The 22,933-nt window shown below is 41.5% G+C and overlaps 1 long non-coding RNA gene across 1 annotated transcript; it reads left to right on the top strand.

Annotated features, from left to right (window-relative positions):
• The first annotated feature begins 706 nt into the window (after window positions 1-706).
• On the top strand, window positions 707-17,916 carry LOC123362540. Its single transcript, XR_006576475.1, has 5 exons — window positions 707-850; window positions 2,026-2,168; window positions 2,505-2,680; window positions 13,066-13,239; window positions 17,715-17,916. It is a non-coding gene; the product is annotated as an uncharacterized LOC123362540 (long non-coding RNA).
• The last annotated feature ends 5,017 nt before the right edge of the window (window positions 17,917-22,933 follow it).

Raw genomic sequence — 22,933 nt, 5'->3', positions numbered from 1 at the left:
GGGGTGGCAGCCACGATGGTGAAGGTAGGTACAGTAGACAATTTTTCTCCCAAAGTTCCTTTCTTTAGGACCCCAAAAGGGAATTATAGGTGAAATAGCCCATCCACTCATTATTTTGTCCACCAGTTAGGTCTAGGTTCTGACTCCAATTTTGGTTCACCAATGTCTGGTCTCACACTGTTCTTGTTTACCAAGCATGAACTTAAAACAGGCTTTGAGTTGTATTAAGAGGCTCTTTTGTTTGGACTAATTCAGTCTTTCTGCTTCCCTTTCGTACTTTTTCCCAGAAACATTTGTTATGAGGGGTTATTGTGACATCTTACGGTCTTTAAAAATGAGGATCAGCTGTGACAAGTGGGTGACAACTCTTTTTAAGCAATAAACCCACGAGATGTTAGTCTTGCCGTGAAGATTTAAAAAAATTAACTCATTATTTGCTTTGAATCTGCTCTATACAAAGCAAACAGAGTTTAATCCAGCAGGATCTGTTTTCAGTATATTCTGCTCTTTATACTACATACAGCACTTAGCTGAGGTATCAAACAATTCTCCCGTATAGAAGCTACAAAATAAAATTCCATGCTGACAGTCAAGTGCTTGTCTAGAGCTAATTTATCAAAGAAAAAAATTGCTGTGAGGTATTAGTGGGTAGTGAAGCCTCACTCAACCTTCCCTTTTTATGTTTTTATTCTCTTCAGCGTGAAAACCAAGTGACCATCGCAGTTGCTACTTGTCTTTAGGCCACACAAATCTTGTTTTCTGTGGCATTAACCACATTGTCTACCATTGGAGTTACATTTCTGGAAGCCAGGAAAAACCCCTTACCTGTCTGGGAGAAATGTTTTACAGGGTAAGTGCAAACACTCAAAAAAATAAAGCCTATGATATGAGATCATATGATAATTATAAGGTGGAGTCATGAAGCCCCTTGTGGAGGCTGCTGTTATGGACATCAGCACTCTTACTTACACATACATATACTCACACAGAATCATCATTGCTGTGTGTTACAACCAGTTCATTCCTTTGTTTTGAGAATAGTGGGTCAGACATTTGGACGACGGTACATCAGTTTATTTTAAAATAGAAAATCTAAACTAAAATCATGGAACCAACCAGACAGGGGTTAATGTTAGTACTGTAGCCCAGGAATTCTTAAGCTAGAGGTCACAAACAGATACCAGGGGGTCAATGACCATCCTGCCCTTCCCATATTGCTAAATGGGAAGGAAGTGGTGTGAGTGAGATCCTGGCTACCTGGGTGGGAGGTCCTGGTATGAAAAATGTCAAGAACTGCTGCTCTGTCACTTTGTTTGTCGACATTCCCAATTCCCCAGCCCTTATCTGTAAATTATAACTTTTATACTAATCCTGCAAGCTACTAAGTACCACTGAAGACAATAGCCATAGCAGACTCTTGGTGCTACAGAAACAAATTATTCTTATTACTTATAATAAAACAAGGTGGGCCTGGTTTAAATTAATTAGGTTCAGCTTCTCCAGTATGATGGGTGGTCTGCAGTAGACACAGCAGTTGACTTTATACTTGTGTGCCAGAGCTGTTTTTTTATTCTGTCGATATGCACACACATAACTCCTATTAGCAGTGCCTGAACTGGGAGGGGAAGCTAGAGGGCAAAGTGATGACACTCTCCTTAGAAGTGGTGGCCTGACAACTTTTTCTCTGCTTCCTTTTTCCTTTCATCAGCTGAGAGCCGTGAAAATGGTGGCATGGCACAGCCGCCTATTAGTACTCCAGCCCCAAATTCAAGCACTTGATGCTTATTAAGTTAGACCCCTTTTATTTTCTAACCAGAGATATGAAAAATATACAATATATCCATCATAAACATTTACAATATACTTGTCATAAGCATTTAAAATGCACTGCAGCATCACATTTTCCAGGTAGTACAATAGGATTCATTTTATTGTTTCTGTAGAAGTAAGCCTGGAAGTGAATGTTTTTTTATGGAGATTCTAGTCTTTTAAGAAAGTTGATTGATTCTATTCATCCTCCAACAGACTCCTCAGCAAAACAATTTCCCCTTAATTAAGCAATATGATGTAAATTACATGGTGAATGATTTAATAAGGGAGGAGACGTGCCAACCAACAGCAACAAAAATCTTTTAAGAATAGTGGCATGATTCTCCGGGAAAGAACAGGTAAGGGGAGAGTTCCTTACAACATGGTGTTAGCTGGCACTATGCTGCTGGGAGAGGCTTTTTGGGGGTGGGGGAAGGGGAGAGACTTAAAACAGAGGTCTTAACCATTTGAGACCATTAATAACCCCACTGTTATCAGGAATCGATATGTTAATTGGATGTGGTCAACATTTTTTTTTTTACGAAAATGACCTTTAAAAAAAATTATGGGACATTTTTATTTTTTCTTCTGAAATGGTCCTTTTATCTGTTGGAAAACTGGAAAATTTCCATGAGAATGTTTGAAAGAAAACCCTCCCCGCCAAAAAAAAATGTTTCTTTTTGATACTTTTGCAGAAAATATGAAGTCACGAGCACAAGCTGCAATTCACAAAAACCCCAAACCCATTCATTCTATTCATTATTTTGGAAATGGAAAGGTCCAAAATCTCTTTTCCTGGACAGAAGGATGTGCTCTCCTTTTCACCCATCAGTATGCTGACGACAGTGGGAGTTACATCCTCAAATGGAAGGTAAGTCTGATCAGGTAGAAAGTTTAAAATGTTTACAAAGCAACCTTTTTGTCTTGTAGTCAGTAAAATACTAATATATGACCCTTATCATTTTCATTCTCCATTAAAAACCTCAGGACATTTGAACAAAGTTATTTAAAACCATTTAGATTTCCTGTAAGCTCATGGCCAAAAATGCATCATGTTGTGGTGGAAAAATTAACCACGCGTTGTGTTTGGATCAGAACAGCCTGAGGCCCACTTTATTACAAGCATGCAGGGAGACACAGCCAGCCTAGCTGGTCTATCTAACAAAGGAACACAGAAGCTTATATAGCTTAAAACCACATTTAGTCAAACACACTTTTCATTCGTAATATCTTTTAAACAGAAAAACAGCTCCTTATTAGGAATACAAAAGCAACAAGCTTTCCTGTTTATTATCAGGTTGTACTTTTGCGGTTAAGGCTTCTAGCGATTACAGTTACATTTCATTTCTCAAGACTGGCATTTTTCATTCTTTCTCTTCTCCTGCCCCTTGTACACAGTTATTTTAATTAAAGTTATCTTGGTCAAAGCTTGGGCCTACTCAATTTTCCCTTCCAATATTTATGACACATTCAATCTACCTTTGTCATTAGTTGGTACTGCCTTACCAACAAAAGTCCTTTTTAAAACACACACAATTTATATGCGAGACATGTTGCTTACATTAAGTAACACCTGCACTAGACTTCTGTTCTCATCTATGGGTATGTCTACACTACCAGAAAAAAACTCAGACAAAAACCCCACAACAGCAAGTCTTAGAACCCAGGTTGGGGGGCTGACGCTATGGTGGTAAAAATAGCCATGTAGACAGTCCTGCTTTGGCTCTGAAACCCAGTGGGAGGCATGTGGTTCAGACCCTGAGCTCCAGCATGAGTGAGAATGTCCACACTGTTATTTTTAGCACCGAAGTGTGAGCCTGAGTCTGTAGACCCAGCTTCTGAGACTTGTCGCTGTGGGTTTTTAAAATTATTTTTGCAGTGCAGATGTACCTCAAATGTCCAAGAGACTTTCATCTCTAGTGGCAAAGAGACTAGAGGCTCTTCTTGTTTCATCCACACCTTTGTAACCTGTGCGCTAGACTACTGCTACAAACTCTACCTGGACTATCAGTGAAAGCTGGGAAGACGTTAACAGGATGGAGCTACTTGCTTAATGAGTGGGCTGAGCTACTGTGAGGCTTAATATATTTTATTTATTTTACAGTTTTATATTGACTTGTGAAATGGGGTGGAGGGGCGGTAAACATACCAAACATTTAACAAGGATACATTTTATTTCTGTACTGAAAGTTGAGAGACATATATTATATTCTCAGCTCTGCCACAGACCTCCTGTGTGATCTTGGGCAAGTAATTTAATCTCTGTGTCTGGGTTCCCAATCGTCTGCTTTGTATGTTGAATCCCTTTCCGCCACTATTTGTTCTTTTAGTCTATCTAGATTGTAGGTGCTCTTCAGAGCTGGGACTGGTTCAAATTCCATGTGTTTGTGCATATCTAGTGCAGTGGGGCCTGATCTCAGTTGTAGCCACTGTAATACAGATAATAATACAAATAATAATGACAATGAAGAGGTGAGAGAAGTCAGCTTATGTATTGTATATTTGTACATCTGTAATCCTGTAGAGGCGTAAAGTGAAATCCTGTCCCCAATGAAGTCAGTGGGAGATTTGCAATTCAGCTAGGGCAGTATTTCACCCATAAACACCTTTAATACCTTTACTCCCGTGAATAGTCCTTCTGAGTTCAATAGTGTAGCTTATCTGAGTAAAATTATTTCCCTGCCTAATACTTGCAGGATCGGGCCCCATGTTATTATTGATTATGTGATTCCAAGCCTTTATCTTTAAGATTTTATTTTAATTTTATGCTTGATTAGCACCCAGAGGCCTTCAAGCAGAGGGTATTGTAGCAATAAAGAATTGTTATTGCTGTTGAATTAGATTTGGTTGTCCTTCCAGTTAATAATAGCACATGTACAACCATAATTTCATCAATTATCTCTTCTTCTGCATTTATTTTTTCGAATAAGTGTTTTTTTCCCTAGTTCACTTCCCAGTAGGTTATCCTGCTACTTTATATACTGTACTAGGGGCCTTATCCTGCCAATATTACTCAGGCGAAACTACCACTGGACCAGCACATGAATAAACTTAAAGTGGGAACACAGGTAGCAGTTCTTCCAGCCAGGGGTGAAAGTAGAAATAGGGACTTACCAGTACGGGGCTGGGTTGGGACTGTTTCTGGCCTCCGGAAGGGGCGGGACCTTGGGCAGAAGGGGCGGGGGATCAGAGCCAGCCCCGGCCCACCCTGTACCGGTAAGTGCCCTCCCCCTCCCCCACCGGGGTAGCAGTGGCAGCCGGGGGCTCCAGCAGCAGTTTAAAGGGCCCAGGGCTCAGCCGCTGCTACCGCCCTGGGCCCTTTAAACCGCTGCCAGAGCCCCTGGTTGCCACTGCTACCCCAGGGCTCTGGCAGCAGGGCTCTGGTGGCTATTTAAAGGGCCGGGGCCGTAGAGGCAGCGGGAACCCCGGGCCTTTTAAATAGCCCCAGAGCCCCGCCGCTACTCCAGGCCCTTTAAATAGCCCCCAGAGCCCTGGGGTAGCGGCAGCGGGACTCTTCTGGCTATTTAAAGGGCCCAGGGCAGTAGAGGCAGCAGGAGCCCCGGCCCTATAAATAACCCCCGGAGCCTTGCCGCTACTCCAGAGCTCTGGCAGCAGGGCTCTGGTGGCAATTTAAAGGGCCTGGGGCTCCCAGCAGCGAGCCCCAGGCCCTTTAAATTGCCATCTGGGGAAGCTGGGCTGCCCCGGTACAGCGCACCGGGTCTGGCTGGTACACTGTACAGGGGCGTACCATCTTACTTTCACCTCTGCTTCCAGCATAACCTCTGTGGTTTTGGGATGAGATTCGCTTTTGGTGAATGTTAAGATCTCCTGAATAAAATCTGCAGGATTGTGCCCTGTACCTGACTATGACCCAGGAACCTCATTGTGTCAACTGGCAGAGTGCTTAGAGTTAGATATATGCATAATAATTCACTAAAGGGTGAGAGCTCTACTTAAAGCCAGTCATCATAATCACTGTGAAATGAATGTACAGGTAACATTTCAGGAGTTATATGTCTGTACTGAAAATTATGTTGTTAAGGGAGGTAACCAGGAGGTGAGCTGTCTTGGACAGGTTCCTTTCCAGCAAAGGGTAATAGATGTGTATCTCGCTGGCTGGTCATGTGTGTATCATGTGGGGTCTCACAATGTAAATCTGTTTGCATATTGAGCCTGAAGCTAATAAAAAGATTGCAAAACTGACAAGAGAGGAAACCAATAAGCAGGGTGTGTCCAGATTATGGAAAAGAACAAAGGACTGTCCTGGTATATCTAAGGCTACCAAGAGACACGCTGAATCTTTCACCAAGGAAGCAAGCTGACAGTGTGACCTGTCTCATAAATGGAAGATCACAGCCAAACCTGGCTGTAAAACACTGGAAGGATTTTGGGCGAGTATTGCTCTATTAGACAGAAAAGTATCTAGTTAAGTAAAGTCTAGGTATGGGTATTATTTTATATGTAGCCGTTTGTTTCCAACACTTCTACTTTCTATTGCTTGAATCTCTAATGAATAAAAAATAAACTTGTATTTGTTTTCACTATAAACATATCTCTGTGTAAAGCAGAGCAGTGACTGGAGGTGGGAGTGGTAAGCTGGGGTGTACGGCTTCTTTGGAAGCGGTGAATCTGTGTATCCATCAGTGTCCAGTGGAACAGGGACTGCACACTCTGGGAGCCACTTGGAGGGCTTGGGGTTGGAGTGTGCCTGCCGCTAACCTGGACAGAGAGCGTGGCCTGCTTAGGCCTAGAGGGGAGTGCTTGTGTTGCCTGTAGTTGGCAAGCACAGACAAGGCTTCCTCACACTAAGGGCAGGTGATAGCAAAGTCCCTCACACCCCTGGTTATCCCCCGGGGAAATGTGACAGTGATACACAAATTGGCTTTTTGTTGTCAACAGATTAGTTTCTGTCTACTTACAGCTGACAATGTGGTAGCATTTTACACCCACATTGCCCACTAGTTTAAATAGTGGGAAAAGATGCTTGGCAATAGGACCCCTTGGGTGCCATATTTGTGATCCATTTTGGTCCCTGGTTACTGGGAATGCATAAGGAACCAGCATGAGGCTAATGAAGAAATTGCTCCTGCATGGTCTCTTTAGAAAAAAAGAAGATTTTATAGCTTTTTTTTTTCTTTGCATCTTTACTAAAAGATGCCCTTGGCGATGTCTGTAAAAAAAATACTGCTTTTATTATTAGTAGCATTACAGTAGCATTCAACTAATCATTTCTACTAAATGGTTACACACATTTATGTGTGTGTGTGTGAGAGAGAGAGAAATATGACACACATAAAATGTCCTGTCCAGAGCTGTATCCAATTAGTGTTTGAAGATTGTTAATAGATTCAGTTGTACTCTTTTTTGGTGCTCTGATTTCTTAGCTGAATTATTTTGCAATAGGATAAACCCACTAATTGTACACCTAAATGAAACCGAATGCTAACAAATTGAATAACTTTTATTCTACCTTGGATGATAATTTATTGCCGCAAATAAAAATCCTTAATTAAATTTGGCATAGCCAGGTCTGTTGATGCTATACGTTAAACCGTTGTGCCACATGGCTTTAATGATTATTTTTCATTTCAGAACAACGTCTTGATATTCTTAGATTAAATTGTGTTTACTAAGGACTGTAGAGCCAGTGAGTTATTTCAATTCTGGAGTTCTTTAGGATCCCACAGAGATTTTGAATAGAGCTTCTCTGAAGAAGTACTGTTTATTTATAATTCCTCATTAAATAATCGGAGATTGAAACCCATTGTTGTTGTCCTGGAAATTGATGCCTCCATTCAGGAGTATCCACACCAGAATCTGAAAAATGGAAGGAGAGTGAGGAGGACAGCAGTACATTTATCACTATCACTCAGAGTTTGGATCCTGATCAAGCTGAAAGTGGATTTTTTTTAAACGAAAAATAGCTACAGTGCTGTTATCACTCTCAGGGGAAAGTGAGGGCTGAGGGGCTCAGTTATGGCTCCCGAGAGGCTGAGCTGAGCTAAGGGAGAAGGCAGGGAAAGGCTCCTTCTGCATTACTTCTGCAACAAAGGAAGCCAGTTTGTCTTCCAAGCTCAGCCATCGTGGTGATTAAGATGTATCAGGGCCATGGCCCCATTGTGACACCGTTAGGACACCCCTTTCTAGGATACTAGTTTTTGTACCGGCACTGTTGTGCTGAGGGGAGAGAAGCTTCCTTGTGCCCTCTCACCACTCTAGTATGCCCATCTTATAAATGTACCTTAAGGACGCAACATATCTAACCAGTAAAACCAAAGCAAGTGTCTTGAAAGGCCGTAAGTGTGTCTATGGAGTTATATTATTCTCTTGATATACACATGCCATTCCCACTAATTATAGGCTTGTTGCAGAAGAAAATATCCCAGGGTATGTTGTCATATGTAAGGACTGGAAACAGGAGTTGACACCTTTAGCTGTTTATTTTGAAGAACAAATTTCTGCATTGTGATATCAAGATATAAATCTCATTGAGAGGAAGGACATGGCTCCTCCACAGACTTCCTGTGGGACCTTGGGAAAGTCACTTAATCAGTCTGTGCTTTAAGTGCTGCTGTAGCACAAATCTTTATTGTACAGTGACCCAAAGTGCACTGGGGTCCTTACAGTGCTGATCAATTTCACATGGTCCTTGCTTTGAAGAACTTGCATTCTGATTTCACAGATGATGTAGTGAAGGAGCAACAAATGGGAGGAGGAGAGGCAGGGCCCCCCAGAAATAAGATCACACGGTTACCCAGCATAGATGTGTTTACAGTGTGCTTGACCAAACAAGCAAACATTCCTCATTTTTAGATATAATAAATACATGTCTTGTAAAATGAAAATGTGTGGGTGGGCTTATTTCTTGTGAGTGTTGTGTCATGACACAGGAACATCTTTCTGTGTCTCATGTGGTCACTGGAAAATAGGTCTCCCTCAGAAAATTTCAATGAAAATGGAGGAGGGGGCAGTTTGTCAATTTTGCACAGAAAATTTTGACTTTTTAAAAGACATTTTTCACCAAAAAGAAATCAATTTTTTCTGCAGACAACAGACTCTGTGAAAGTTTCCATTGAGTTCAAAACCCAATTTTCAGTCAAAGAAACAAAAAGTTTTGATGGAAATTTTTGACTAGCTGCAAATGCAGCCCCAGTGTGTCACAGGGTGACTGGCCCCTTTAGGAAGGAGTAGAAGGGTCCAGTGTAGGTGAGTCTCAGAGTTAGTCAGTAGCACGTGAAAGCTGCCTGAGGTTAAAGGGCTGCAGGAGACCTGAAGGAGAGCAGTGACTGGAAACTGCTGGTGACAAATTCTGAGGAAAGGTGTTAGGAGGACTGGCTAGAGCTGGGGTTCCCTGTGGAGTTTGGCTTGGGTGGAGGCCTCTCAGAAGGAGGGGAAAAAATCAGCTTGGTCAATACAAGCTGGGCCCAGAAGCAAAGGGCTAACTCTGGGGGGAGGTGTAGTATGCCCTGTCAAAGAGGCCTAGGGAGTGTAACGCTGCAGGGAGTTCTTTGGCAGAAGAGCTGATGATGAGTGCTGCAGGAGGAGCCCAGGAACAAGGGCTTGGTGCCGGAGGGAGGTTCTCCTGAGCAGGGGCAGGACTCACAGGTGAGGAGTCCTGGTGAGTGGAACACTGAGGGGAGCCCTCTGGTGGGAGACCTGATTGGGGCTGCAGGAGATGAGTTGCAGGAGAGCAGGGTCTCAGGTAGATAGTCTTGAGAACGGGGGCCTGGAACTGCAGTTAAAGGACCTGGGGACAGAAAAGTTAATGACTCTCAGGTGGGTGACCACGGAATGGTGACCATTGAATGGGACTGGAGAGCTGCTGCACTGTATTCTTATTTTACTTTGGAAGGAATTTTTTTTTACTGTGATGGATCTGGACTGTGGAACTTTCTATGAATAAAAGGGGTTGAATTTGCCACTGACAGATAAAATATGCCTTTGCCTGGGTGGAAGAAAGAGAAACTGAGGTAGGTCACACACGTGTTGCCAAAGTTAGCCACAGGAGGTGTTGAGGTTTCCTAATAACACAATGCAATGCTGCATCATAGTGACAACATATGGGTCCAGAAAGTTATTTTAGAGTCCTTTAAAATCTTGCAAGTTGATCTACAGTTCATGGTACCAAATATCAGAGGGGTAGCCGTTTTAGCCATACATCTGAAGAAGTGGGTTTTTTACCCACGAAAGCATAAGCCCAAATAAATGTTAGTCTTTAAGGTGCCACCAGACTCCTCATTGTTTTTACAGTTCATGAGTTCACCCTGTATAAAATGGGACAATGCAGGAATAATGTGGATTGGGGCCAACCAAGTTTTCCTCCCATTTCCCCCCAGATATTAATAATACTTTGTGCACATTCGATCCTAGGAATTCAAAGAATTTAATGAACACTAATGAAGTCAGACTCACAACCTCCCTCTGAAATAGGTAGGTAGGTATTATTATCCCTATTTTCTAGCACAGTAAGAGACAAATTAGAACCCATGTTTTCTGACTCTCAGCCCAGTGCTTTACCATGAAGGCAAAGCTGCTACCCCTTCATACTTGTGAGTGCAGTACCTTTCTCTTTCTCATGCACTCCTGCTCTGATTCCTGTTTAAAGCTGTGTGACTAATTGATTTGTCAGGTCACTGACTGTTTTGAAAATGAAAAAGAAAAATCATTTTGGGTCAACCTGAAACAAAAATGTTTAATTTTTTTTGGAGAACTGATGGGGGGGGGAGGGCGGGTAAGGAGGAGGGAAAATCTTTGTATGACCTGAAATGAAAAGTTTTGTTTCATTTTTGAGCTTTTAAAAGCCATTTATTTATTTTTTGAAAATGAATTTGAAATACATTTTGAAACAGTCATTTCAAATTGAAAAACCGAAACGTTTTATTTAGATTTTTCTATTTTTTTTTCTTTTTTTGAACAAAAATGATTATGTGAATTCAACACAAATTCATGAAATGTTTCAGTTGACAGAATTTGTTTTTAGTGAAAAAAAGCTTCTGACAAAAAATTTCACCCAGCTGTCTTCCTATTTTCATTCCTGTTCCTTCTCATTCACTCAGTTATTCACTCACATGTGTTCAGTCATTCACTATCAGTCACCATCTCATTTGCTTACCTCAGGAGAGCAGGAAGTGATGATTCAGCATTCAGGGCTAAGTGGTTCCTGTCAGTAGGCACAGCAGGACAGGAAGGCAGCTGTTCAGGTCTGTGGAACTCCTGCTAAGTGGCATTAAAGTTCTGCATGGTGTCTGACTGCCTGTATGTGGCCATGCATATACACTACACATAGAGATGACAGGTGGCATCAATACCTGCCTAGCCCCTCTCTCATGTCTCACCCTGTCAGTCTTCCAATATCCTTCACTCAGGTCCAGATCCTGCAAGATGCTGAGGGATCTCAACTGTCTTTGAAGTTAATGAGCTTTGAAAGTGCTCAGTGCTCCCCAGGAGACACTCTGGAACTTGCAGGATCAGGTCCTCACTCAGTCATTCATACCTGAGATGTTAGGAGGGTGTCTCGCTTCCAGGATTGTCTCTCAAACTCTTTGGCTTCTCAGCTGTGAATACTGTAGTTGCCATTGCTGAAAGTACTGTAATCGTGAAAATGATGTTGAATAGAGTAGGTGAGGAGTAGAGACACATGTCCTGCAAAGGCAGGCTGCAAAGAAGACAGTTATTGAATTCTAATTCTGTTGTCCTGATTCACCTACAGTGGTACCATCTATCTATCTATCTATCTATCTATCTCTGTGTGTTATGTGGGCCGCATCCACACAATATATATACCGGCTCTATGGCTCTGAGGATGTTACATGGGCTGCAGCTGTGTGCTGATTGTTCTGCAAATGGCTCGCAGGTTGAGAACTACTGATTACCATATATATATGCACATTCAGAATGTACAACATGTAGTTGCCCAACAAAGAAATATTGTATCCAGATTAATCCAACCAAATGGAACAATGTAACTAGTCAAAAAAGGTACAAGAAGCACCAAAGAAGCAAGGTAAAGAAACTTTTTTCAGTTTAGTTTAAAGGGCACTGTGTGAAACCATCAGATTTGTAAAAACTATATAGTGTGTAATTTATCATGTATCTGAGTCAAAATAATCAAGAATTTTGTATCAGCTGAGAGGAAAACCTCTGGCTTATAGATTTCCCACTGTAAGAAATCCTGCCCAGAAGGTATGGGAAGATAATTTTGTTTAGCCAAGAGGCAGTCTTACTATGGAAGCATATAAGAAATCACAAAAATCCCAGGAATTCTGCAGGTATTCTGCTGTGATACACTACACTTCATTTCCAGATCCTTCAAACACTTTTCTCTTCCATCACTTGTAGCTGTGAAGCAAAAATTTGGTTTGAAACACTCCTCTGTGTGTTTGGGGGAGGTGGGCCTGCTGGATTTTGGACAACTATCAGATGGATGAGTTTTATTTGCAGTAAAATAGCTGGTATTCATTGCTGATTACTGCTCTTGTTTCTAAACTCTTTTGACCCTGTATGCCCCCTTTACTTTTCCCTGGCTGACAGCTCCATTTTGTAGTCAGTCACACTAAAATTCTTCATTTCATCCATTGGCCTCCACCTCCCCATCAATACCATAGGAAGCAGAAACCAAGGAATAGTTCAAAGCACTCTTCTTTGACTTCCAGAATAAAGCTATTAACCAAGAAAGGGCACAACACTTTCAGGCCAAGATTCTCTTTAGGGTCTGTGTACAGTACCCGCCGGATCAGCTGGCAGTGATCGATCCAGCAGGGGGTCAATTTATCATGTCTAGTCTAGACACGATAAATCGATCCCCGAGTGCTCTTCCATCGACTCCTGTACTCCAGCTCGGCGCAGGCGAAGTCAACAGGAGAGCAGCAGCAGTCGACTCACTGCGGTGAAGACCCCACACTAAGTTGATCTAACTTAGTTGCGTAACTTAGATCGATCCCCCCTCCCAGTGTAGACCAGGCCTTAGTCTTTTTTCCTAACTGGCTGGTATCAGTCAGACATGGCCAAACGTGCTACTGTATAATAAGATGTTGGGGCTCTAAGAAAGTGTCACCCTTTGTCCAAAAGGAAATCTTAAATGTCTTATGGAGAATGGGTATAATTTTTTGTGTTTGTTTTGAAATGGGATATCTAATTACATTTGGCAGTAGGAAGGAGTTAAGAATAGGAATGAAGCCATAAGCTGGGCTGCCCAAGACAACAACTTGTTGTGAGCTTATTGCTTTGACATCCTCTCTCTCTCTCTTATTTTTTCAGACTACAACACATTGAATTTGATTGCTTTGGCCACTCTCACTCTTTGTTGCTGGCTCCTTGCCTAGCTTCTGGAATACACAGCCCTTGCTTGTATAAGTGCCAAGTTCACGGTCACAGACCAGTGGAACTCACCAGTATCATCCACACGATGTGAAAATCTGTATCCTCTGCTAGGTAAGTGATGCCTGAAGAGGGCCTAATATGGAAAGACAGGACCACAAAATCCAAATGTGAGTTAAAGGAGCTTAGTTTTATCAAATGGGTATTAAAAGCCAACAAACATGGTAAATGCCTTATTTCTCCGCCACCCCCTACGCCTGCCCCCAAAAAAACCCTAAAAGGAAAAGATTTCACATGAAGAAAAAGAGACCAACAAAAATCTCATGTTTCCAAAAATGATTGTTATAGGAAGTTTATATTGAAACATCACAGGGGCTCCCTCACTTACCATGCCTCGCTCTGGATTTTTAAAAAGTAGCCAGTGGACACCCAATGGGTGAGTGTCAGCTGCTCTCAGCCTGTTGACACCTGCTTCAGGCACTATTGGTTCAAGCTGTCCACAGGTATGTAAACTGATCTGATTTTCTTAATAGAGTTGATTCTGAAACCTAGAGTCATCCCTGCTCTTTCATTAATGATCATATTTACAGAATCCTCTAGCTAGTAGGTTTGTCCACCACTTTGTGAAGAGATGAGTAGTGGGGCATGAGCAGCTGGGTACTTGCAAGGACTGATGAAGAGATAAAGGAGGAGTTCAAAATGTAAAGGAACCTCTGCCCCTCACCTCTAGGGGGGGAGAATGGTCACAACCTCCTGACATCTGTTTGTGACACTCCCAGATGTCATGACCCTCCAGGCTGAGGACCCCTGTTCTAGGGGGGAAGCAAGTTTTGTTTAGAGATGAAATGTTTCTTTATATGATGGTCAGTTTTGAATGCCTTGATTTGTTTTCGGTGTGAAAGGGAGGGGGATGAACTTGAATCTAAGTTTCTCAAGTTCTAGTCTAATGCCCTAATCACTGGGTTGTCCCACAACTGCTAACCTCTATCCTTTGACGGTTTTCATCTCTTGTTATGCTAGGTCTAATTTTAGGGCCAAATCCGTCTTATCCCCATAAGTAATGAATCAGTGGGACTACTGGCATAAAAGGAGCAAGCTTTGGCCCCAATTCCACAAGCTTTTGTGCATGTACTTGACTTTATGCACATGAATAGTCAGATGAATGTCAATGATGTAGTCATATTGCTATCAATGGGACTACTCATGCATGTAAACGTAAGCACGTGAGCAAGGATTTGCAGGATCAGGGCTTTGATTGTAAAGTCCTCAGGGCAGGGATCTGCCATTTTTCATTTGTCTGTAAAACATAATGCAGAGCTATGGCACTGTATCAGTAATACATAATATGCATAATAATATTTTGTGTGTCCCTCCCCACAAAAGAAAAATGTGTTCCTGATCATTAAAACTCACTGAAATCTTCAATTACTGAAATAAATAGGTGATACAATGTAGGAGCTGAGAATCAGCAGGATTCTGTGTGGCTTCATTTTTCCATGTATGCACCTACAACAAATTGATTTGCTATAACCCAGTTCCAGACATCACCTTATTTCAAGTACAGTTACCTAGGAAACCACAGTATACTGCTGGGACAAGCTGCCCACTTCTGTTCCTGTTTAAGCTATTAAAACACATCAACTCTCTGTCCAAGAAGAGCAGCACACTGATTATTTCAGCTTCTAGCAATTTTATAATTTATTTTATATCGATACAGTCTAATTATGTATATACCTGTGTGTATATATACACACACACACACAAATATGCCTATGGATAGCTATCTATATTATATAATATAGGTCAGGGGTCAGCAGCCTTTCAGAAGTGGTGTGCCGAGTCTTCATTTATTCACTCTAATTTAAGGTTTTGCGTGCCAGTAATACATTTAAACGTTTTTAGAAGGTCTCTTTCTAGAAGTCTAATATATAACTAAGCTATTGTTGCAAGTGAAGAAAATAAGGTTTTTAAAATGTTTAAGAAGCTTCATTTAAAATTAAATTAAAATGCAGAGCCCCCCGGACCAGTGGCCAGGACCGGGCAGTGTGAGTGCCACTGAAAATCAGCTCACGTGCCGCCTTTGGCACGCGTGCCATAGGTTGCCTACCCCTGATATAGGTTGCACCATTGACTCTGGGACTACTGATATTGTGTGTATACATATTTTTTATATGTACACCCCTCCCACACACATGCACTAGCTCATATACCTATGTACAGGTGTATATATACATATAGATAGGCATTGTGTGTGTATATACTCATGCGTGCAGTCAGTGAGACCACTCACACAAACTGCTACAACACACAAAGTCACGGCAGCAAGTTACTAACTGATCTTCTTAGCCTGTTGTTTGAAGAGTATTCTTCCAGGCCCCTCCTTCAGCTACCAGAAAGGGTTCAGAGTCAGTGGATGGACTTAATGCTTCCTTTTACAGAGAAGAGAGAATGAACGGACATGCCACAGATGGGAAGACAAACCCTGCAATGTAAACCTCTCAGACTATTTTGCTCTGCACTATAACGTGTGTTGCCACGTGCAGGTGTTGGCTGGACTTTTCTCCCCGTCTTTCAGCAACAAAAAATATTTTGATTTTTCAGCAGAAAAAAAACAAAACAGAACAAAACAAAAGTCCAACCATTTCTTTTGAGGAGATGGAAATAGGCTAAGAAGCTGCCCTCAGTCAACAAAGGGGGAGACCTCTAGCTTGAAGTGATGCTTGTGGAGATAGCTCAATGTCTCCTCTGAAGATTACTTGTTGGAAAAGATCATAAGTATCTAATCCTTTTACACCCTAGTTAGAAGCCAAATAAGTATGTAGGCTAAAATGCAGGGAAATAGGAGCAGGACGGGAGTGAAATCTACTCCTATAATCCAGCTGCAGCCTGCAGAGCTGCAATGCAGCTCCCCTGCGGCTGGAATAATGGCTACAATTCCTCTGCACTTTCATAGGGTGTTGGGAGTCACTGCACCAGTATAAGCATGGATCCCACAGCTGTTCCCCTACCCTGACCTGCACCCATCGCCAGGCTCTGTGCCGGCTTACGTAGGGCTAATTTGTAGACTCAGTCTGTGGCAGATATGGTGTGCAAAGAAACTCACAGTTGTGACTGATCCACTGTTGCCTACCTCTCCCCCGACCCCAGGAAGCTGTCTAATGAGGCTTAAGGGGTGAAGAGAGTCTCATGTGGCCCTTTGCATCAAGGTGAATTTGACCCCAAATGAAAAATAAAAGGCACAGAATGGCAGTTAAGTGCTCTTAAAGCTGCAGCCGATTTTGACATTCTTACTCTCACAGCCTGCTCTTTGAATTGCACATCCACCAGGAATATTTACAATCACTGTGGAAGGTTTAATTGAGACATGATCTTGCTGCCTTGACTTAGTAATTTGCTGCCTGAAATGGCTCCTGGATGGTTACTAAGTTCTCACTGAGATGCCATTGTGAAGTACATCTGCCTTGCCAATTACATGTAACATCACATATTAATTGAATGTTTCTTTTTCTCTGCTTCAGCAGCTTCTTTAGCATATAAATGGGCAATTCCACCAGGTGGCATTCTCCTGTTTCATTTTATGTTATGGTAGGTCACTGGACAGCAGCAGGTGTTGAAAGATTTTTGTGTGTGCAATCAGCCCCACCGCCCACCATTGCTTTTTCAGGACATCACTTAAGCATGTACATAAGTTCTGCTGTGAATTTGGGCCTGCTCCCACATAATGCTGAGCTCTCTCAACTCCTTCTGAGATGCACAGGAATGAGAACAATGAGGATCAGGACTTAAACCCATGTATATTGTTTTGTCCACAAACAGTTGTCATGCAGCAAGTCACTGCCAAGAAAGCTGGATTTGTACGTGAAACACACAACATGGCAATAGCCCCGCCATTTTTTGTAAAGCTTTCACTAGATTGGCCCTTTTCATGTCCTGGGATGCAGTCCAGACGAGTGAAGGGTTGTGTCATCACCTGCCCAATAACCCTGCTGGGATAATGCTCTGCTGCTGCATCTTCCTTGTCTGGATGCTCCCAGCCAGCGTATGAGCATGCACAGGGTGTCTGTGTGACAAGCAACACTGGGCCAGCAGCTCTGACTCCGGCAGCCTGGTTGTCATACCACAGCCATACTCTGGTCTCAGACTTGGTTACACCAGGCAAAATGACCCCAACACCCCCTAGTCCCAAATTTTCCCAACATTTGCAATGTCCAGCCCTCTCCTGGACCACTCAGAGGAATAAAAGGTTTGTTTGTGTCTCAAGAAACAACCTGAACAGCTTATCATTTTAGCTGGCCTTACCTATCACTTCAATTCAAACACAGCACTGGGTTGGTTTAGATTAAAAATGAAACAGGTTTATTAACCAAAGGAGATGGGATTTTAGATGAATTCAAGGATAAACGATGGAGTGAAATGGTTACATGCAAATAAAAGTGAAAAATGATTTCTAGAAACCAAAATGTAACAAAACTACAGTCTTGGGTCAAGGTAAGATTCTTATCACACTTCCTTCCAGCAAGAGGATTGACTACCCCTCTGGTCAGGATCTTCCACAAAGCCCAAAGTACTTTGTTTCTTTGTCTCCTTAGGTGAAAGATCACTTGGGGTTCTTTGCCCCCCTCCCTCATAGTCCAGTGAATCTTTGAAATGGATTCTTCTGAATGCTCAAAGTAAAGCGCATTCAAGCTGTGAGAAAGGAGACATGGAATCTGGTGGTGAAGGAAGTTCCATGCTAGTTTCTTCCCCCGCTGGTGTTTGCAAAAATAAAAACTGATCTGTTTCCTGCAATCTCCTCCCTCCCTCTTTCCCCTGCCACGATGCTGAGTGGTTATCTCCTCCCTTTGTTGGCTCAATGGTTTTGTTTACCTTTTATGGAAATTGCATTCCCATTGTCTCTTAATGCACGTTGGAAGTACCTTCATGGCGGCAGAACCATATTCCTTTGTCTAGGGTGGGGTAACTTCAGCCCTGTCTGGCAGGCACATTTTAAGAACATAATTCCCAGTATGTTTGTAATTTTGAATTTGTCCTCTATACGTACACCACGCAATAATACTAATGATCAGTGTATTATTAGATGTCTATTGATACCTTAACTGACACTTTTAGATACAGGTTATGACTGTAGTGAGTTGGTGTTGTACAATGACCTGAAACTCACTACCAGATGAGCCCCTTGCCCTCTTGCATTGGGATTCTGTTGGGGTCACAGCCCTATTATTCAATTCACATCACATGGGGATTAAGCTGCATGGCTCCCATTAAAATTAATGAAAACCATGCAGCTAAATCTCAGAATCCCTTGCTGGAAAGTTATCCCTTTGAATCCTGGAGAAAGATACTTATGGGTGAGTCACTGAACTGCTACTTTAACTGCTCCAAATATTAGCTTCCCTTGCTGCCGTGTGGGCTTTCCTATGTGATGCAGAGTTCTGCCTGTACTGTGAATAGGGTAGTGGAGTTTGCAGTGCCACTCAGCTCTGGTGATACGTGAAACTATTCCTAGCCAGTAGTGCTGCTCATGCTGTCAGTGACTCAGACTACAGGCCCACATCAGTGGAGAAAAGTATAAATAAATACATATATGAAGTCATATGAATCATATAACATCTTTCATCTCAAAGGAGTTCCCAAATGTTTTAAACCAAAGCAAACCAATATGCAAGCTATATATATGCGTCCTTTCACTCATCACCCGTAGGATGAAACATGGCATTTTTTAACAGCTCACAGCAGATTAGTACAGTGGTTCTCAAAGCCGGTCCGCCGCTTATTCAGGGAAAGCCCCTGGTGGCAGGGAAACAAAAGACCCTTTTGTTTACCTGCCGCGTCCGCAGGTTCAGCCGATCGCGGCTTCCACTGGCTGTGGTTTGCCGCTCCAGGCCAATGGGGGCTGCGGGAAGTGGCGCGGGCCGAGGGATGTGCTGGCCGCTCTTCCCACAGCCTCCATTGGCTTGGAGCGGTAAACCAAGGCCAGCGGGAGCCGCGATCGGCCGAACCTGCAGATGCGGCAGGTAAACAAACCGGCCCACCCTGCCAGGAGCTTTCCCTGAACAAGCGGCGGCCCTTGTTTGAAAACCTCTGCAATGCATTCCTCATTTGTTGGGACAAAGATTCATTCAAGCTGAGGGATTTTCTTTTATGAAGGATGTCCCTAGAAAGAATTGCTAAATCCTGGCTGTAGTAACTGCATCAATTCCTGGGACTAGTCAATGGAAATGGATGTAGCACACATTCAAATAGAATTTTCGAATGGCTCTGTGCATTGCTTTCCTGGCTAATAATACTTGGAAGGCTGTTTTGATTTTTCCATACATGTGTCTTGGAGGATAGTATGTTTACTCTGATGGATTTCTCATTCAAAATATTGTAAGTGATTGAAAAAAGGGCCTTGGCAATAGCTAAACTTCTGACAGTTCTCTGAAATGTAAAAGCAACTGATGGCTGAGAGAAATATTGATGATAGCTGCATTTGTGCCTGTGCTACTCTGCTGCTTCAACATCGTTAAAGCTTGATTGCTTTTTTGGCACAATTATAAAATTAGTGGAGGAAGGAAAAGTCGTAGGTGTCAAACACTTATATTTCAGTAAAACATTTACTTCATTGATAAGTTGATCCAACACTGCTTTGATATGAACAGCATCAAGTGGCTTGAAGACTGGTCAAAAGGAGTAACATCTTTGAATACGTTTGTTTTCTCGGTTGCTGACATTGTGTAGGTCACAAAAAAATAAAATAAAATGAAAACCCACCCTGCACATTGCCACATGTGGAAACCACTTTGTTCAAGGGTGGGATTTTTGAGCCTTTCCCCTTGAAATGAGCATAGAGTTTGGCTCCCTGAACTAATAGGTGTCTTGATTTCTGTGGGAACCCTTCATCTCTAAGCAGATCTCAGCATGAGTAAAAGTCCAAGCTCTTTAAACGGTGTATAATTACCTGTATTATAGGCAAAATTGATAGCACTGCATTTTTTCACCCTGTTTTCAGATGTTTATAACCTTACTAAAATTTGTTTGGTCTGAAATTTTCCATGCCAGTGTCTTCCTCAAGCTGAATCCTTTCAGAAAGTGTCAGAAAAAATGGTTCAGCCATTTCTGATAGGAGATTAGGGGAAAATATCTTGTTTTGCCCCTGTTAAAAATATTCTTACATCATTTAATTGAGAGGCTCTGGCCACTACATGCTTTGAAGGAGGGACCTGAAATTTGTTTTTTGATTTTTTTTTACATTAGGAAATTACATTGAAAAACTCTGTTAAAAGAACATTAAGGTTGAAAAGTCAAGCCCTCAAAAGTTAGAATTAAAGTTTGTGCAAACCTTAGTTTGGCCTTTCTGTGTCTATGCATTATAATACAATCTTTAATTATATGATTACATGCTATTTTTTCCACAGGATCACTGCCTCATTCAGTGCACAGGCTGAATCTGCTCTCTGGATGAATCAGGGTTTTGTAGTGAAGGATACTGTTAGATTCCTGCCTCATTTGTTGCAGAAGTTGGAAGGTGTGTAGTGAATGAGGCAGGGAACAGCAGAAAGAGAAAGGGTCGTCTCATGGTTCATGCAGTTAAATGATGCCAGGGGTAATTGCATTGTATCCCTGTCTCTGCCACTAAATTCCTATGTGATGCTTGGGCAAGTCATTTAAACCAGACTTTTCCAGGTGGTCACTAATTGTGCATTCCTCATTTTCTGGGTGCCCAACATGAGACATCTGGGGCCAGATTTGCAGAAGTGCTGAGCGCTCACAGCAGCAAATGAAGTTGACTGGAGCTGGGCTTTGAACACAAGCATTAAGTACTCTGAAGAATCAGATCATACATGCCTCAAGTTGGAGATCCAAAATTATTGAAGATTTGACAGTTTGGCCTTAGTCTCTCTGTACCTCACTTCCTTATCTATAAAGTGGGAATAATAATCTCACCTATTCTCACAGGAGCATCGTGAAGCTAAATGTTTGGGAAGCACCCATACTCTAGTGATGAGTAGCATAGAAACACCCATGAAAAAGTTAATAATTTTGTGTTCCGTACAGGATTTGAGTGATGTACATTAATTAAGGCCTAGGGCCTTATTTATTTTCATTCAAAGAAATGTTGATTAATGGCCCTTTCACTGAATGAGGAGGAGGTCCTGGGGAAAAAAATAGTATGTGATCATGTAATTAAAAATTATTGTAATTACAGCTGGGTAAATAATGGATTTTTGGGTTTGGCAATTAAAAAAAAAGTTTTGGGTTCACTCAAGAATGAAGTTATTTCAAATATTTTGTTGAATCAAAGTTTTCTTTAAAAAATTGCTTTGGATTGAATGAAATGTTTCATTTTATCCCTACTTTGTCTGACGCAATGAATTTCATTTTAATTTTGAGCATTTTTAAAAATGTTTTAAAAAAATAAATAAATTCAAAGGAAATTTCTAAATGAAGTTTCATATCCAAAAGTTTCATTTTGAAAATGGTGAAACAAAACATTTTAATTTTTCAGATTTTTTTTTAACCAAAACACCTTGGTGAAATCGACATTAATTCGCAAAATGCTGTGGCATAGCTAAATCTGCCCTTTTTGCCTAAAAAAGTTTCAGTTAAATAATTTTGCACCCATTTCTAATCGGAATACATATATACAAGATAGCCAGATTAATTTTGACATCACCTAACATTTGAGCACTTGACTTTGTAATCTTAACTTTCTTTTAATGTAGGTTTATTGGTTTTAAAAATACCTAGGTGCATTGAGGCCTTCAAGAATGCTTAATCAAAATCACCATTTCACCTACCCTGCTGTTCCCTCCAAGATAATTAAAAGCTACTACAGGAGCAGGTAGAAAAATTAGCTAGCAGGTATACTGACCAAAATTAAGCGATGCATAGCACTAGTTATACTTTATAATATCTATCTGCATGTGCTGATGCCACTAAGTAGTTTGGGAATTTAATCATTAATAACTTTCTCATTCCTAAACCAGCACTTTTCAAATCCATGTCACATGCACTTGTCCTCATTGAAAATTAACTATTCGGCATGTGTGAATTTTTAAAAGCTAGTTTTGAGGTTATAAGAGAGCAGAGGAAAAAGAAGAGAACAGTTTTTACAAAACAAAAACATGCAGATTTTTCCTCAGCCTCATAATTCAAAACCCTCTTGCCAGATGTTTTTAAAGACTCTGCCCGTGTCTCCCCCCCTCCACCCCCAAACATTTCCCCTGGATTGGGTCATGAAGAATATTTCAAATCAGTAATTTGTTATATGACATTTTGCCTCATTTTCTGTTAATAATTTGTGAACTGTGAGTTGTTTGTGAGCAATTAATTATATTTGCAATTTGAGCTGTTTTGACTGGATACAGGCTACATGGTATATCTCTGTTCCTTGATTGTGTGAGGGTAGAACCAATTAGCAGGCCTTTGGTGTGAATCCTCACAATTACTAATTCCAAATTCAATTTCTGCAAATAGCCACAAATATTAATTTAACAATAATTGTTTCAGCAGACAATCTTGGGAGTAAACTTATACCCCAGAGTACACACAGAAAGTGAAATCCTCCCTTGTGCACCTCTTAAGTCCCTCTTAAACCCTATTTTAATGGATCATAGACCTTCTGCTGGCTCTCCACACAGGGATGAATTTCATTCAGAAAGCAAACACAAAAGGGATGAAATAGCAATCAGTACATTCATTTAAAAACAATCATTTGAATATTTGTGTAAGTTTGTTGCAGTATTTGTCTATCCATAGGCTGGATTAAAACTAAGCATTAGAATTTTCAGCCTGAATAAAGCTTCTTTATGCAAGTTTGTTACTA

This window comes from Mauremys mutica, chromosome 2, assembly GCF_020497125.1.
Source record: "Mauremys mutica isolate MM-2020 ecotype Southern chromosome 2, ASM2049712v1, whole genome shotgun sequence".
In the NCBI taxonomy this organism is placed as follows: domain Eukaryota; kingdom Metazoa; phylum Chordata; order Testudines; family Geoemydidae; genus Mauremys; species Mauremys mutica.
Note: the sequence above shows the minus strand (reverse complement) of the source record. Positions and strands in the feature narration are given on the sequence as shown.